The 19,561-nt window shown below is 37.1% G+C and overlaps 1 protein-coding gene across 2 annotated transcripts in view; it reads right to left on the bottom strand.

The window, feature by feature from the left end:
* The window catches only part of fam49bb (family with sequence similarity 49 member Bb), a 103,760-nt gene that overhangs the window by 31,424 nt on the left and 52,775 nt on the right, over positions 1-19,561 (bottom strand). For both annotated transcript variants that reach the window (XM_077244364.1, XM_077244365.1), the window contains exon 2: positions 15,050-15,132. The gene's annotated coding sequence lies outside the window, so the exon portion shown is untranslated. The remainder of the gene's footprint in view (positions 1-15,049; positions 15,133-19,561) is intronic.

Raw genomic sequence — 19,561 nt, 5'->3', positions numbered from 1 at the left:
CTGGAAGCTCAAGCATATTCGCCTGACATGCGAGAATCAATGAGGTTCCTTCTCGTGTATTACACAGCACGTTTGGACTTCTGCAAGAACCACTGAGATTTGTTCTTACGCATCAAGCAAGTACGGTTGAGCTTCTGTTTCTGTTTGATGTTTATATGTGAATAAAAGCCTGAATCCAATCTGGTCAAATGTGATCGTGTCTCTTCAGAAAATTTTGGACTAAACTGCTCGATTAATATGGAAACTTTTTGAAGCTTCAAAATGATCATTGCCTAGCCGCCATTGGAGGGACAGAAAGTTCTCAGACTTCATAAAAAAAAAGTAATTAATTAATTAATGTCAGAATTTTCATTTTTGGGTGAACTAAACACTTTAAGTCCTACACCCACAGCTTTGGTCGAATATAATAATACGTTTTGCCTTCAAATAAATTACTTTTATTGTCAATTTCACTTATTTATTCTCATCATTAGTTTAGTTACCTACCCCAGTATGGAGTTTCATTCAGCTTGTCATTTCTTTTGCTTGTCTGACAGAGAACTAATGTCTTGTAGATCTTGGGAAAGATAGATTGCTGTGATAGTAAAGACATTCTAGGGTTGGTCACTAATGTCTCTTCACTGCCCAGCTAGAGACAGGTGGTAGTACAATAACATTCAGAAATACCACCCATACATTTATTCAGTTCACATCAGATTCAATCATCTAATTCAAGTCAATCTACATTATCATTTTTAGGAATGAAGATAGTTACCAAAATAAGTTGCCACACAAAAAAAGTGATGAAAGTGTCTTAAATCCAGAAACACACCCGTGTAGGACAATAACTTATAAGTTTGCAAATGGCGCCACCTGCTGTACAAAATAAACAATTACCTCACCAATCCAACACCACCAAATGTGCATTACATCAACCACTACCGAACATTTCCAAAAGCTCGAAATCAACTGAATCAAACACTGTTTTCCATTTTAACTGCAAAAAACCTTTATAAATATGGTAAACAACAGATTATTTACTACACACTAGATTCAATAGTAGATTTTCCCTGTAGGACAATAAAAGAGGCAAAACCATGAACCATGTCCAGAGAGCAGAATATTAGTCATTTGGGATGGACCTTTTTTTTTTTTTTTTTTTTTTTTTTTTTACAACTCAGGCAAATAGCAAGGTACTAAAAAGCATTCAAAACATCTTCTCAACCACAAAAATGCAACCTGGAAACCACCCAGAACTCCCTAGATTTGTGTCATGGCATTCACATTCATACTAAATTGCATATTCTACTCTGTCAATCAGGGATCCAACACTTTCCAACACCAATGAATCTTCATGATTTCCAGTCATTCATGACTCTTCCAGTTAATCAAGCTAACTGATTTTTTAAAATAATTTTATAGAGGTAATAAAAAACAAATATAGCGTTGATTTTTAGTTGAAGAGATACTTTACAACGAAGCAGAATCAATTAAATGACTGTTCAAAAGTTTGAGGTCAATACGAATTTTGACAAATGTTTTTAAAAGAAGTCTATAAGGCTCACTAAGCACGAAAATACAGTATAAAATAGGGGTGTCGAAATGAATCGTTTCTACGATGCATCGCGATGCAGACGAGGACGATTCGGTTATCGGTTCAGTAATAGACCATAACCGGTTATAATGTACTGACGCTTTTCTGACGTCATTTGTCACGTATGTGCTTTGTCGTGATACCATACACTGGCAGAGGGAGGCGAGATGTGTGCGCATAATTAAAAATGCTCCAGCTACTTTAAAAGCCTACATCTGGACACATTTCGGCTTTTATGAACAACCTGGTAAGCACGACCTGGAGAACACACGCGCTGTGTGCGCTCATATGTCACGCACAAATAGAATAGGCAGGAGGTAATAGCTATATTAACTTGATAAACAATGTTAGCCGTGTTCACCCCGAGCTGTTAACTTACGCCTGGCAGTGCCGGACTGCTTTAGAGTAAGAGAATGAGCTTCAACGTCACCCGAATCCGCAGCCAAAACAAATAATCCACCCGCCTCAATATTGTTCTCTGATTTAAGTATTCGCTGCCAGCCGATGGTTAAATTACAATTATTCTGTGTTGTTACGGGTGATTATAAATTATCGTCATCTTCAACAGTGAACTCTCGACGGTTGATGCGCGCCTCTAATGCTGCGTTCACACCGGACGCGAATAGCGCGTCAAATTCGCGCCTATGGAAAGCCAAGAGGGCCAAAAACACGCGAATTTTTACGCGTATTTCACGTGTAAAATACACGTAGAAATTCGCGTTGATTATGTCACGCGTATTTCACGCGTATTTACGCGTGAAATACGCGTTAAAAATCAGTATGAATGGGTCGGTGTCATTGGCTGCTGAAGACTTGGGTCTAACCATTTCTGTGAGCTTAGAGGGGTGTACCTTTCATAGACTAGGCTACCACCAGTTTACATTCTATAGATCAGCTTATTCAGGTTTTTTGTATAACCTATATGAATAATATATTTAAATAGCAGTTTTATGACAATTTAGATAAAAATAAAATTAACTTGTTTTTCTCCACTAATGCCTTTTTGTAAATAAACACATTAGTGGACATTCTAGCTTTAACATCAAAGCATTAAGGTGTGCGGGGAAATCAGTTACAGTGGAGGTAACCAATGCAGGTTTATGATCACTGCAGGTTTAAGATACAGACCACTGTAATCAATATCTGTCTTTGGAAAACAACGTGAGCTTTTGTTGTGCTTACATTTACAGCTATAGCAAGCAGGGGGCGCTTTTTCAAACCTTTTTGTTTGGTGATATACAGGTGATATTATCAATTTAAAGAAATGTAATGACTTAAAGTATTTAAATATGTTATTTAAGGCTTTCAGGATTAGAATAAGAGCTTGTGCTCAGGTCAGGACAGGCATAAGAACTTGATTTGGCTTTCCTGACAGCAGACGTATTTTACAGGTCACCTTGGTAATTGGTATTAAAGCAATTTATCTGTAAAAATTATTAGACACTTTGGTAAAACACCATATAACATTTAAGTAAACATATAAACATAAAAATCAGTGACGTAACTTTGTTTTAAAAAGTGGGTGGAACAGGTGGGGTGGGGGTTGCTAATAAAATGCTAAATCAGATTTATGTATTTATTTATTTATTTATTTATTGTTTATTTATTTGAATAGGGACAGATACAAAAAAACATAGATTATTACATAAAGAACAATCCGATGCCTGTATCACAGTGTTTATAGCCAAGGCTAATTCGCAACACCTGTCCCAAGAAGGGCTTTTAACAGTTAGGATAATAAAGGAGTACAAAAATGACAGTGAATACAATAAAATGTCTAGAAACCAGTTAGCACCAATAAAATTAGTAAATAAACACATTCACTCGAACTTACACAGATGCACACCTCACATACACACGGATATTCCTTTCATATGGCATGATTACACTGCTGCTGCTGTATGAACCAGGCTTTTGTTAGTTTTTTAATGGTGGATAGTTTAGTTAAAATCTTTATATTTGTAGGAAGCCAGTTCCACAGATTGGCTCCTTTCACTGAAAAAACATTTTGGGCAAAAGAAGTTTTAAAAAATGGAACTTTACAGTCTCCACGAGTAGCAGCCCTTGTTGATCTGGAGGGTTCCAGCCTGTTCACAAATTTACAAAGTGGCTCAGGTGCAAGTCCAGTTAAACATTTAAAAAACAACTTAATGTGTCTGAGATTAACAAAATTTACAAAATTTAAGATTCTATGTTTACTTAAAATATAACAGTGGTGGAATCGAATGGGCTTTTCATCTAAAATTTTTAGGGCCCGGTTATAAAGCCTCTCAATAGGCTTCAGGGTAGTTTGGCTGGTCTGGGACCAAACGGTGGTGCAGTACGACAGATGGGACAGGATCATAGTGTTAAGAAATACATGAGCACATTCAAATGTAAGACAGCTCCTGATCATTCTGAAACAGTTCATACTGGCCTTCATTTTTCTTGAAATGTTTTTTATATGACTTTTAAAATTTAGCTGAGAATCTAAAATCACTCCTAAATATTTTTCTTGTTCTACCTGATCGATTAGTTCGCCATTCATTTTAATGTTAAGATCTTTTATTGTCCGAGCTCTTAACGAAAAACACATAGCCTTAGTTTTCTTCAGATTAAGTGTTAAACATGATTTGTTTAGCCAATTAAACACTTTCTCAAGACATTTTTGGTCAGTGTACTGCCGACAACAGCAGGGCTTTTGCCGGACACATAAACCACCGTGTCATCGGCATACATCTGAAGACCCACTTCAGGACACACTTCAGGCAGCTTGTTCACATACAGGCTGAAGAGAATAGGCCCTAGTATGGTTCCCTGAGGGATTCCGGTCTTAATTTTACATGGGGCAGATTTTACATGATCAATTACTACACATTGTTCTCGTCCCTGTAAATATGGCTCAAACCATGATAATGCCTGGTGTGACATTATAGGTTGACAGTTTTGAGATAAGACGGCTATGGTTTACTGTATCGAATGCCCTCTTTAAGTCCAGGAATACTGCACCCACAATGTTTCCTTTATCAAGCGGCTGCACAATATTTTCCAATAAAGCGCAGATAGCTGATTCAGTGGAATGGTTCTGTCTGAAACCATACTGTTGAGGTTGTATATATATCTGTGTTTCTAAGTATTGATGTAGGCTACAATAACATTACGACGTCCATCAATCGATTTAAATAGTAGGCTACATGGGGTTTAATTTGTCGTTTAATGAGATAAAGTATAATGTATGTTGTCAGTGCCGTGTTGTCTCTAATATTTAATGTTAGAATATTTACTCTGCATTTTCTGTTTCTATAGAAAACCACACACTAATACATCCACAACTAAGTACAACCATTCAATCCTTGTTAATAAGGCTTAATAAGGGCTTAAAGGGATAGTTCACCCATTTACTCACCCTTATGTTGTTCCAAAGTTTCTTTCTTGTGTGGAATTTCCATACTATGTAAAACAATATTATGGAAGTCAATGGGGACCAGCAATGTTTGGTTACATTGAAAGAGGCTCATGCATGTTTGAAACAACATGAGGGTGAGTTAATGAAGACAGAATTTTAAATTGAGTGAACAATACCTTTAAGATAGGACGTTTCTGTAATTTGGTCCCTGCGAAGCAAGGTTATGTTGTTTTAACAGATATTCATTACAATTGCATTGATCAAGAACCACATCTGTAAACTTTTCCACAATCAAATGTTAACTTTTAATATTAGAAATCTTGAGTTGGGTTGATTGGTTTTACAGATAAATTCCTACTTTTCCTGTAGCTCAAACAGTGGAATGTTGGCGCTTGCAAAATTAAGGTCATGGGTTCGATTCCCAGGGAAAGCAAGAACTGATAAGAATGTAAATGTGCACATTGAAATGCAATGTAAGGCACTTTGGATAAAAGCATCTGTCAAATGTCAGGGACTGCAGATGAAATTGAGCTCTGTAGCTAATTCTGGGACAGTTCTTTACTGTCCATTGTCCCTGTTATAATAATAATAATATGTAAATGTACTAAAATGCAAAAGGGGGCAATCTTGGTAAAAATATTTGTTCATAAAAATGCAATCTATCTATTTTCTTTGAGCTACACAAGAAAACGAAGAAAAAGAAGAAAAAAAAAGAAAAAGGAGCATATATTTAATTTTGGTAGCAGTAAAATAATTCTGCCGTCAGGAAAGCCACATCAAGTTCTTATACCTGTCCTGACCTGAGCACAAGCTCCCATTCTAATCCTGAAAGCCTTAAATAACATATTTAAATACTGTAAGTCATTAAATTCCTTTAAATTGATAATATCACCTGTATACCTAATTACAGTTTGTCTGAGTGCCCAATTTCAGAACAAAAAGGTTTGAAAAAGCGCCCCCTGCTTGCTATAGCTGTAAATGTAAGCACAACAAAAGCTCACGTTGTTTTCCAAAGACAGATATTGATTACAGTGGTCTTTATCTTAAACCTGCAGTGATCATAAACCTGCATTGGTTACCTCCACTGTAACTGATTTCCCCACACACCTTAATGCTTTGATGTTAAAGCTAGAATGTCCACTAATGTGTTTATTTACAAAAAGGCATGAGTGAAGTAAAACAAGTTAATTTTATTTTTATTTAAATTGTCATAAAATTGCTATTTAAATATATTATTCATATAGGTTATACAAAAAACCTGAATAAGCTGATCTATAGAATGTAAACTGGTGGTAGCCTAGTCTATGAAAGGTACACCCCTCTAAGCTCACAGAAATGGTTAGACCCAAGTCTTCAGCAGCCAATGACACCGACCCATTCATACTGATTTTTAACGCGTATTTCACGCGTATTTTACGTGTAAAATACACGTGAAATACACGTGAAATACGCGTGAAATACGCGTGAAATACGCGTGACATAATCAAAAGTATTTCACGCGAAAAATACACGTGAAATACGCGTAAAAATTCGCGTGTTTTTGTCCCTCTTGGCTTTCCATACAATTCGCGCCGTTCGCGCGTACTTAACGCGCAAATGAGGCATGTTCGCGTCTGCCGCGCCGCGCTCCACGCCTCATTCGCGCCGCAGTCATTTTTTTACGCGCGTAACGCGTCTTTGCATTGACTTAACATTGAAATCACTCGCGCCTGACGAGAGGTAATAAAAAACAACTATAGCGTTGATTTTTAGTTGAAGAGATACTTTACAACGAAGCAGAATCAATTAAAAGAATGTTCAAAACTTTGAGGTCAATACGAATTTTGACAAATGTTTTTAAAAGAAGTCTATTAGGCTCACTAAGCACGAAAATACAGTATAAAATAGGGGTGTCGAAATGAATCGTTTCTACGATGCATCGCGATGCAGACGAGGACGATTCGGTTATCGGTTCAGTAATAGACCATAACCGGTTATAATGTACTGACGCTTTTCTGACGTCATTTGTCACGTATGTGCTTTGTCGTGATACCATACACTGGCAGAGGGAGTGTGCGCATAATTAAAAATGCTCCAGCTACTTTAAAAGCCTACATCTGGACACATTTCGGCTTTTATGAACAACCTGGTAAGCACGACCTGGAGAAGACACGCGCTGTGTGCGCTCATGTCATGCACAAATAGAATAGGCAGGAGGTAATAGCTATATTAACTTGATAAACAATGTTAGCCGTGTTCACCCCGAGGTGTTAACTTACGCCTGGCAGAGCCTGAATGCTTTAGAGTAAGAGAATGAGCTTCAACGTCACCCGAATCCGCAGCCAAAACAAATAATCCACCCGCCTCAATATTGTTCTCGCTGCCAGCCGATGGTTAAATTACAATTATTCTGTGTTGTTACGGGTGATTATAAATTATCGTCATCTTCAACAGTGAACTCTCGACGGTTGATGCGCGCCTCTAATGGTGACATATACACTGATGATTGAGCGCTGCTTTAAATAAACATTTCTTTAAAACAAAATTTTAAACAGGCATAAACAGGCCTTTGAAATTCAAACTGGAATGTCACTGTTTCTGTCACTGCGACTTCCCGAACAGACGCACACACACGCACGCGCACGGATCACTTTTAAAGTAAATTTGAAAATTGAGGATGCGCTGCATCGAAATGCATTGTGATACCGAATTGAAGTGAATCGATGACATGATAATCGTAACCTAACCGAACCGTGAGACCAGTGTAGGTTCACAGCCCTAGTATAAAACAGTAATATTGTGAAATATTACTACAATTTAAAATACTATTTTATACTTTAGTGCGTCATACTTCAGAAATCATTATAATATGCTTATTTTTTGCTCAGAAAACATTTCTTATTATTAACAGTGTTGAAAACATTTGGGCTGTTCCATATTTTTGTGGAAACCATGATACATTTTTCAGAACAGGATTTATTTGAAACAGATTTTTTTTTTAATATTATAAATGTCATCACTTTTGTTCAATTTAATGCATCCTTGCTGAATAAAAGTATTAATTTCTTTCAAAATAACAATCTTTTAAGATTTTAATTTTTATTATCATTTCAGACCTTTGAAATTCTCTGCACTGTAGGAAAGCAGTTTAAGACACCACTTTAATTATAACCAGAATTACATACACATGATGTGGAAGTGACATGTTTTTCAGTTTCGATTATTATTTAAATAACCAAAAATCCAAACACTCATTTCTAATCAAAATGCAGATGGACAGACTTTAACTGTCAAACTGACACCGCCAGACATCTGACAATAATCAGACATTAATCGTACAGTTAATACAAAAACAAATAGCTCAGAGCAATCGTGTAAATCCTATTAAAGTGGTGAATCCTCTTGTAGAGGCAGTTTTCAAGATTACCAGACAGTGGCAGCATTGGCTGACATGCAGGGGGAGGGGCTGACACTGTTCAAGATGACCTCAGGCTTCACTGTTAGGCATATATAATCCATCCTCGCCTTGCAAAACTACAAGGCGTTTTCATCGGCTCCCAGCCACACGATTTGGAATAATCCAAATGCTAAAATGAAAATTTGTGTGTACATTTTATGAACTAGATGTCTGCTTACAGATATATGTCAAGATGAAAAGGGTGTGTTCTCAAAGTCAGCAATTATGTGTGCACCAGCTTGTCAATGTATCCATGGAAACAAAGGCAAAAATAAACATGGGTGGTTAGGGGAAGGAAATAATAGAAATAAAATAATTTGGGGGAGGAAAAAGACGCAAGCTAAAAAAGTCATAAGGGTGGAGGAATGTTGTCATCTAAAAAAAGTGATCGTTTGCTTTTGCTGCGATCTCATGTGAGTGACCAGGAGAGGAGAGGTTGTAGTACTGCCCTCAAGCCAGCGAACACGTCATCAGAGAAAAGATGATATGTTGTTGCAAGGGGGAAGGGAAGTTATTTTGATTAAAGATTACAAGGGCACATGTATAAATCCTTTATAATAAAAGCTGCAATATTCCATAAAAAAATAAGAAATTTTGATTTCAAATTTTTTTCTGTCATTTTAGACAGAAAGATAGACAGACAGATAGATGATACAGACAGACAGACAGACAGACAGATGATAGAGACAGAGAGACATATGATAGAGACAGAGAGACAGACAGACAGACAAATGATAGAGACAGACAGACATGATGGAGACAGACAGACAGATAGATGATAGACCAGATGATAGACTAGACCAGACAGACAGACAGTTGATAGACCAAACAGACAGACAGACATATGATAGAGACAGACAGACAGACAGACAGACAATACAAATTCATCATCTAATAACTTCCATTTGTACTATGTAAGTCAATAGAGACCAGCAACTGTTTGGTTGCCAACATTCTTCCAAATATCTTTTGTTTTCAACAGAATAAAGAAACTCAAGCAGGTTTCGTACAACTTGAGGGTGAGTAAATGATTACTGAATTTTTATTTTTGGGTGTACTATCCCTTTAAATCTGACAGAGTTAAAGCATTGCGCTAAGATTGCATTTATTCTGATTTGCCAGTTTAAGATAGTTTCAGTTATTTACAGAAAATTACTTTTATATTTAAAGTTGTTAACTGTATTAAAGGGATAGTTCACCCAAAAATGAAAATTATGTCAGTATTTACTCACCCTCATGTGTTTCCAACCCCTTAAGACCTTTGTTCATCTTCGGAACACGGATTAAGATATTTTTGATGAAATCTGAGAGCTGGATCACTCCTCCATACTATAGTCCATAGGCTTCTTCAGGGATTGAAACTTGCCGGCTGCTAAAAGTTATTAAAGACATCGTTAAAATAGTCCAAATGACTACAGTGGCTCAATCAAGAGAGAAGGAAATGAATACCGTAGTTGAAATAAAGTCATTATTTTTGTTTTTTTGGGTCACAAAAAGTGTTCTCGTCATTTGGTAAACTTAAGATTGAGCCATTGTAGTCACTTGGACTATTTTAACAATGTCTTTAATAACTTTGAGGCCAGCAAGTTCAATCCCTGAAGAAGCCTATGGAGGAGTATGGAGGAATGATCCAGCTCTCAGATTTCATCAAAAATATCTTAATTCGTGTTCCGAAGATGAACGAAGGTCTTGCGGGGTTGGAACAACATGAGGGTGATTAAATACCAGTGTTGGGCAGTAGCGTCGCTACAAGTAGTGACGCTACTAGTTTAACTACATTTCTCAGTGGCGTGGTGGTATGATTTACATTTACATTTCTATTTAGGATATGATTTACTCTATAACGCGGAATTTCAGGGAATTCGTCAGATCTTGGATGAAAAGGTAAGTAAACTTAAATAAAACCGCGATATAGACTAGTGTCTGTGAATATTAAACCGCTTAAAGACTATTTAAAAAGGAATCATGCATGTTCTGCGTGTCTCTGTGAATGAATGGCTCAGACGCGCGAATTCATTTACCACACACTGAAGCACCCATGACGCTTGCGATATTTTCAGTAATGGATCGATGGTCTTCATCTACACAGCCGCTCTGAGGGTCACTTTAGCAGCATTTTAGCTTGATTTGAGAAAAACTATCGTCATATCAAAAAAAAAAAAAAAAAAACAGAGACTCAAATGTCTAGCTACATGGCAACCTGTCAAAATAAAAGGTTGATTTAACCTTTGAAGAAAGTTGTGCTTAAATCATTAGGCCTACATTTTAAATAATTGGTCATTACAATTTAAACCATTAAAAAAAACTATAGATATAGAGCCCTTAAAATGCAATTTATTTAAAAATGTTAATAAATTATTGTTAAATTAAATACGTTTCATGATTTCAATTAATTACACGTTTTTTGATTACTAAAATGTTATTTAAACATTAAAATGGGAGTCCAGAAAAATGAAAACAAAATAAGACTGAATTTGGAATGTGGGACGAAATAAAACGGATTTCATAGGGTCCTACAAACCAGCTTTTTGGTGCATTACCACCACCTTCTGCTCCGTATGGTGTGACATCACGTACCAATATCAATACTTGGGCTGACACGTGAGAAATGGAAAAAGATGCACACACTCTTGACACCTGGTTTTGTTATAGTTTTATATAGTTATATGGTTTTATATAGTTATGTATATAGTTTGTTTGTTTTTTGGCCAAATTGGTTTGGAAAAGTTGTTGAATAAACAACTGAACTGGCAAATTATGCCTGCCTATATGTTTGATTGACAATTTTATTGATCACTGAGATAGTTTTGACTTGGAATTAAGTTGGTTCAATATAAAAATTAAATTTGAAAAAGTAGCTTTAGAAGTAGTAAACTACTTTTGCCATATTGCTGTAGCTTAGCTTGCTACATTTCCCAGGGTGGTAGCTTCAGTGTAGTGAAGCTACATTTAATGTAGAGTAACTGCTAGCTTAGCTCACTATATTTTCTAAGTAGCTTGCCCAACACTGGTAAATACTGACAGAATTTTCATTTTTGGGTGAACTAACCCTTTAATCTTACACTGCAAAGAACAAAGGATTAAATTAATCACAATAATTTGTGATAATTATTTAATGAACAAAGCACACACACACAAAAAAAGATGACAAAGCCCTAAAACAGACAATCGATCACCATAATCGCAATTATTTCTTTGACAATTAATTGTCAGCCAAATTTCATAATTGTGACAGCCCTAGCCCTAATAATAATAATAATAGTTTCATCACATAATGCATTTCCAATGTATAACATCTAAGCATTCTTGCCCATCTTTCATTCTTGACTGAAAACTGGCACGCATTCAGTACCCTCTCCATGCTCTGAGAAAAACCACAAACAACTATTCGCTTGGCTTTAGACTCTCCTCCATCATGCATATAAATGGGGACACCTTCTCTAAACTGATTACATAAGCCGCCATCCTAGAGGAACAGGAAGCTGCATTACTCAAGCTTTCTTTATGTCCCACAATGCCATTCACTTCCGCAGTGGCCTTGTTACTAGGGGTGTGGAACCCAAAGCTTCTCTCAACGCTCAAACCAATCACAAATACTAAGACAGATGATAAACTCAAAGACTATTTGCACCTGCAACACATCAACAGCCGTGAGGACAGGAGAACTCCACTACCAGGAAACAATGAATCAAGAATGTCCCTGGGCACAGAGCAGAATCATTCGAGCTTGAGCACCAGGACACCCAGAATGCTGAACTGACAAAAGAGACCCATTGCTAAAATATCAGGGGATGAACTGTGGTGTCATTCAGATGTGAAGGTCTTGCAATCCACTCAAAACAATTTACAATGAAAACTGAACACCTTTACATGTTCAAGATACAGAACATGAACACTGTGTCCAAAACAAATGTAATAAAACGATCAAACGTGTTATTCCTAACCAACTTTGTGCATCAAGTCATTTTGACAGTCACATTTTTTGTTGCACTGTCAGTAGCTCCACCCACAGTACAATCTCATTGGTTCAAATTCCTGCTCTGCGTGTTTGTATTTTAAATGTCAAATATGTTTTAACTGGCTGTGATTTTGTTGCTTAGTGCAACATTTGGTGCAACAAATTTGATGCGTTGTGCCTAGCTAGGAAGAGGTGTAATATGAAAAGCAATTACAGCACAGTAACTGTAAAATGGCAGTGGTTTTAAATTGGTCATATTTTACCGTACCATGTTAATGTAAGTGCATTTTCAGAATGAGCTGATTTTTTGTGGTTTAGTTTCAACAAATTCTTCATGTTGGTTCTGAAATTTACATATCAAAAATTTATTTGACTTCATTGTTTGAATTCATTGTATTTAAGTAAGTGTATTTATTTACACTACCATTCAAAATTTTCTTTGCATTAAATTGATCAAAAGTGACACTTAAGAATTTTACAATGTTACAAAACATTTCTATTTAGAATAGAACATTTCTATCTATTCAACAAAACATTTCTATCTATTCTTAATAAGCTAATTATCCTAGAGAAAAATATTACAGTTAAAGGGGTGGTAAAATGCCCTTTTCACAAGATGTAAAATAAATCTATGATGTCCCCTGTGTGTGTGTGTGTGTGTATAAAGTTTTAGCACAAAATACCCCACAGATATTTTTATATAGCATGTTAAAGCAGAACTAAGTAACTTTTTTTACCTTAACCGAACAGCTTTGGAGTCATTGTAATGTTTATATTACTGATTTCGTGTTGAATGGTGGTCGTCTTGCTACCCCCTGGTGCCTGTGAGCCGCAAAACCACCCTTGCAACTTTGGGCCAGCGGGCCGCTGGCCTCAGTGTTAGGAAGTATCGTGTGATATCAGGTCTCGCGAGGTAACGAATTGCTTTACAGCACTGCACGCGTACACGCCCCCATCCAGGATACGGCTAGCTATAAGAACAACTATCGTCCCATGGCAAAGCTGCCATATAAGCAGCAGAAAGCTAGAAAAGCATTGTCGGAGGAACAGAGAAAGAGGAAATGGCAGACTGACCGAGCGAGGAGTCAGACACGAGTAAACATCGGACCTGCGTATTCAGAATGCCGAAAAAAAACGAAGAAAGCACGGTCGGAAGAGTCTAGAAAAAGGTAACGAGAATCTGACAGCACGAGGAACCGGACAAGAGTCCCAATCGCTCAGTCTTTCACTGTTAAAGTTGATTCCTGCGATTATCATGAGAACAGTTGTCAATATCTCACATAATTATCAGGACATAAATAAGCCTACATGTTGTAAATAGTGTAAATGAGCGCAATTTGCAAACTATTATGATAAATTGCAATAATCATGTCTAATAACATCATAACGGACATTGTTAAGAAATCTGGGCTCTCAAGTGTCACGCATTGAGCGTGACAGTCACTCATTTCGGTCTTTTGTCACGCTCTCCCGCCACACATTGTATTTCTCACGATGAAAAACTATTTGTAATATATTTAATATGCCTAAACTCTGGCCGCGCCGCTCTCACTGTGGAACCGGCAGGAATCAAGCGCGTCTCCTCTGGTGTTGTTCGTCGAGCTACACAATAGCCAATCAGAAAATAGCACTATTGTATCTGGGTAAGATTTAATGCAACAACCAATGACAAAAATGTATCTGTCGGCTGGATGTCACTCTTGCCTGTCTTCAAAACTTGAGAGCCCTGCGAAATAATGCGACGTACATGATACACTTTATTGGTGCCATCTGGCATTTAGGCTCAGGTAAGCCTAACGCTGTAGGCTACTTTATTATTATGAAGTGCAGAGGCCATGAGTGCAGATACGCTCTAGGTGAGTGGTGTTTACGACAGTAACGTTAAATACAAGTACTTCACAGCGACTCTAGGGATCGCTGTTTGACAAAAACAGAAATCCTGCATAGTGCCGCTTTAAAGTTGTCACTTTTTGAGGGTTAGCAAAAATGCACCGTATTGTGCCTGGCCCTTTAAATGCAAATGAGCTGCCTCAGAGGGCGGGGTTTCAAGAGCTCTTGTGTTAGCAGCTGCGATTACCTCACGCAAACACACTAAAATGACAGAAACTGTTCTGCCTTTAATGTTAAAACAGAGTCAGACAAAGATGGAGAGACTCAAGAAGAAGTGACAACATGTAGAATGCAACAGGACGTCTCTGAATGGTTAGTTGATGAATTTATGTTGCTGATGTGGGGTTAACTATCTTCAATTAGCATATTCTGTCATGATAATCTATAAATCACTCGTATAGGAACTGTTGTGAGATGCACACAGAGTGACTTTTTATTGCATGTGAAAAGAAGGATGCTAAAGTTTGAGCTGGACTAATTGTGTCGGGGGTTTATGTACATTTTATGGTTGCTGATGTCATTAACCCGGGAGGAATGTCGTGTAGTCCCTACCAGCCGTTTCTTGTAGTCCTGTTCTTTAAAAGCAAATATCTCCCTTTGCTTTGAACTTTGAGCATTGTAACATTGCAGATGTTGTTTATCCTCAAACAGCAACATTTCACACTAGCTAAAGTTAGAAAAGTGAAATCATGTTTTACCACCCCTTTAATACACAAATTTGAAAAAAATAGTTCCTTCAGTTCACAACAGTAGTAAAATAACTGCACAGTAGTTGTAACAGAGCTGTGATTGTGTTGAGATGCTTACCAGCAGAGAAGCAGAGGAGGTGACAGAAGGGAGGCCTAGCCAGGCACTCGCCAAGGTCGCAATCCTACAGAAGTACTAACAATCTGCAAAAAGAGAAGAGAAAAATAATTTTCATTATCACCGCTAAAAATAAGCAAAATAAAAAGAAACAGAGCTGTGATATCAATCACTGAATGTGCTTTTAAGCAGCATTTCTCCTTTTCAATTCCTCTAAAAATGTGTCAGTCTTTCTCCCCATTATTTCACAATTCGTAGCCTAGCCTATAATCCTTAACACACTAAAGCCAGACTAATGCATTCTCACGACCTAATCACTTAGTGCACATTAAGTTCTTGAATTTAAACTTGCTTCAGTCGTCCTTTAGTGTCATGTAGGTTTGTTATACCACGCCTGAATAATTTGCCCATAACCACAGAAACAAACAGTGTTTCGTCTTGTGTCAAAGTTATCAAAACATCTACTGTGCGCAGCTTTGGTCTAACTGCAGCAGTGAATCAAACCCTCATCCCCACAAGAGTCAAGCTTGCAGATGTGTGGTTTGATCAGGGCAGGGGAGGGGATGTGCTAGATTTGTAATAATTATGTTATTAACATTCAAGATGACTTTGTGTACTCTTCATGTAATGCCTGTAGGGTGAAAAACTGCCCTAGTGGTAAAGCGTTGGGAGGTGTTCTGGCCACTTCCTCTTGTGCAACACTTCCTCCCATTCACGACAGACTTCAGCTTTCCATTGTGCTTGCTAGCTTCACCCCTACCTTGTGTCAGTGTAAACCATATAGTGCTGTTATTTTACAAACCCTAACTCTACTAGACATCAGTGTGTAACAGATTCTGCATCGTTTGTGCTAAGAATGTGGATTATGCTCAAATCATGAAGTTTGTTGAGAAGAGTGTTTTATTCTTTTTCTAAACAATCAAATTAATGATTTTTGCATGGTGGATGAGAAAATGGGCAAAGAAAATAAACACACGCACGTACACACAATTTAAGAAGGGACCAGAGCCATGTTGAGACCAGAATATCATAAAGACTAATGAGCTCATTTGACTTGGGCTAGCAACAAACCATCCAGAACACTCTAGCATCATAGCAACTATCCAGAACACACTAGCAACCACCTAGCAACTTTCCAGAACACCCTACTGCTACTTAGAAACACCTTAGCAGAAACCATCCAAAACACATTAGCAACCACCTAACAACGTCCAGAACACCCTAGCAACCACTAAGCAACATAAACACCCATAAAACCTTAGCAACCATCTAAAACACCTTTACCACCTAACCAGTATCCAAAAAACCTTAGCAACCACATAAAAACCCATTCAGAACACCCCATCAGGCCATCCTTAAAAATATTCTTGTTTGCCGTAACCCGACCGACCCTGTCAATTTAGGACCGACCCAATTATTATTATTTTTTTCCCTTTTAGTCCGACCGACTTGCTGGTTGTAACTTGCGCGAAGACCGACCGATTTTTTATTACTCTTCAAACAACTAATACAAATTAAATAAAATATTAATTATATTTTAGTTAGTATTGTGAAAGTTTCTTATGCCTACATACAAACGTAGGCTACGTTCTTTCTTTTAAATAAAAACCCGTGCGCCGTCATCGTCATCAATGATTGTTTACACCATTGGTCTACGCATGTCACACTATGGCTTGTACATTCGTTTCGTTTCATTCACTGTTCGCGCTTGGTAATGATTAGGGATGAGTACCGAAACTCGGTATTAAACGGGCCCAGGGGCTGAATTTCAGCCATTTCTATATATGATAATATTAAACCATTTGTCTGTGATGCAATTTTGCTATTCGCAGTCCAGAAGAGAGAGAGAGCGATCTCTCACGCGGAGCCACAGCGCTCACACACGACAGCCCTGCTTAATGAGTGACAATGAGGACAGAACTAAACATTCAAACGTGGTTACACTTTAGATCTGGGATATTATTCTAATTTTATTTTAGATTTCGGCTTTCAAAGATTAGAAAAAAAAGATATTTGAGATGAAACCATTACAACTCATCCTGTCTAGCGCAACTTCCTTCCCTTCACAGCGATGCGCTATCATTTCTTCCTAAAACCCAAACGTACCGTCAGAATCAGCACGATCGGTGATTGTAGTTAAATGTAGACTCTACTGTTGCTAAATTGCGGACGCGTTTAATCATTAAACGAGCTATTAAAAGCACAAAAATCTGCGCAATAGTTGCTGTTCACAAGGCGACCTATTAGCGCTCCGAAATGGACTGCAAAGAGAGAAGAAAATTATACTTAACTTTGGGCTTCATGTGCGCATCTTAACTATCAAATATTCATAAAATATAAAAATGACCAGCTCTGAGATTCACCGAAAAACAGTTTATGTCTTAAATGGACGTAAATAGTTGGGAGAAAATGATGGTGCATCATTAACCTATTAGATCTGCACTCGGTCTTAAAGGGGCAGCGTCTAATAAACCTGCTGACGATTGAGCCGTTAATGCGAATCAAACAACAAAAGGCAGAGAAAATCACCCGAAGCTCTTGAATGAATAACTTAAACTTTAATAAGCATTAATCTATCCATGAAAAACTATGCAGTGTTATTTTACATTTGATTAATAAATTCAATTTCTTTTCAGACAGAAACACTTAGGCCTACCTGAAAAGTAATTTTAGACCTTCCTGAAATTAAAGCACTGTGTATATAATTTGTATCTTTGTTTAATTGTATTCTTTTTTTGAACATGTGTTTGTACTTGTTTTTGCTTATCGTATTCTATCTCAGGTATATAAAACAAAAAAGCCTGAACCACTGCTGCATAACAAATAGCCTAGATATTTTATTCGTTTTGTTAATGCATTGATTTTTCTTTTGCTATAGATATTTTACATTTCAAAATATAAAGCAAATGTTAATTATAACCCGAATGTAAAAAAAAAAAAAAAAAAAAAAAAAAACACCAAAAAGAACCGATAAGAATACCGTTCAAGTACCGGATCGATAAGCAGTATCGGTAAGAGTAGTAATACCATTAAAACCTTAACGATACCCATCCCTAGTAATGATGCAGTAAATAAAATGTTCACGGTCACCGTTCAAAGTAACATGGGTTTGGGCACCATAATAAATGCATTCTAAAAAATGCATTAAAACATCTCAACACCGCTTTAACTTGGCACGAAGTTCTGGAAAAACTGTGCCCAGATCTTTTCCCCTCCTTCTCACCTGTCTAACGGTGATCGTGTCGACTGACCTGAAGGAAACCACTAAAATGTTGGTGGAGGAAACTCAAACTATTGAGGACGTGCTACAATTTGACCCTAAAATCAAAGTGGTTTCTTTTAAATTGAAATTTCAAAGTGAGCCACCAGTACACAGAACATGTAGGATGTTGGAAAATAACAATGTCTTTTCTGTTAACCAAATGCTTTTTAAAATTCGCTACTACTTCAATGCAAGTGAACTTGCTCGCCGTTATTTGTAGCTTAGTGACGTGTGCGTTCAAGTAAGCCAGAAATGCGCAGATTCTGCGCAATACGCTGTATTTAATATATCATGAGGACTCACGAGTTAAGTATTTGCGCTAAATCCGCGCAGATTTGGTTCCAAAGTTCATTTTTACCCTTATTTGGCGGGTTGGAGGGTGTTAATTTCAATCCCTGAATGTTGCACTCCTGTTTGTCATTGTGCACAAAACAATCATCAGAAATATTGCTGACTTGTTCGCGTGTCAAGAGCCCTCTTTGCGTTAGTCCTAATGTCTGTTAGTTGTCTGTGGGGAAAAAAAATTTACATTTTTTTTCCCCATTATATCTTGAAAAAAAAATATATAGACCTACCTACCGACCCTTTTTTTTTTTTTTTGCTGTTCCTGCAAACCAAAATATTTTTAAGGATGGCCTCAACCAATTATTGACAGCCTACCAACCAACTAGCAACAGCCCAATAATCATCCAGAACACCTTGGCAATCACCTAGGCCTAGCAACACCCTACCATCCAAAATGTCCTAACAACTGAATAACAATGCAACAGCATAAATCTGGTTTATATTCATATCCTGTAATGTTTTTTATATAAATTAAAGTTTCTTTAGTGGTTCTTGAATGTCTGCATTCTAAAGCAGATATCTGAATTCTTTCTCAGAAGCACTAAAAGAACGAGTTTAAAATATATAGGCTATAATTTAGTAACTTCAAATCAAACCAACATCATGAAATTCCTTACAATCCTTTTTGCAAGCTTTTATTCACTATTCAATTAAAAATGTAGCCTAATCTAATATTATGTCAATTTGGTTTAAGTTCATTAGGGCACTAAATTCAATTAATGCTAAATTAATCAAAACAATACACACCATCCCATATATTCACATGAGCTTTTAAAGAGTTTGATTACACAAAAAATTTTGTCATCACATGTTTCAAGTATTTTATTCATCTTGGCTTCTCCAGGCTTGCTGCTCCAGTCGGTGTTAAAACAGTACACTGATTACATTACTTGGACACAGTGGCACCC

The sequence above is a fragment of the Siphateles boraxobius genome, unplaced genomic scaffold (genome assembly GCF_051911475.1).
Source record: "Siphateles boraxobius isolate OS27281-9 unplaced genomic scaffold, OSU_SipBor_1 26, whole genome shotgun sequence".
NCBI classification, from domain to species: domain Eukaryota; kingdom Metazoa; phylum Chordata; class Actinopteri; order Cypriniformes; family Leuciscidae; genus Siphateles; species Siphateles boraxobius.
Note: the sequence above shows the minus strand (reverse complement) of the source record. Positions and strands in the feature narration are given on the sequence as shown.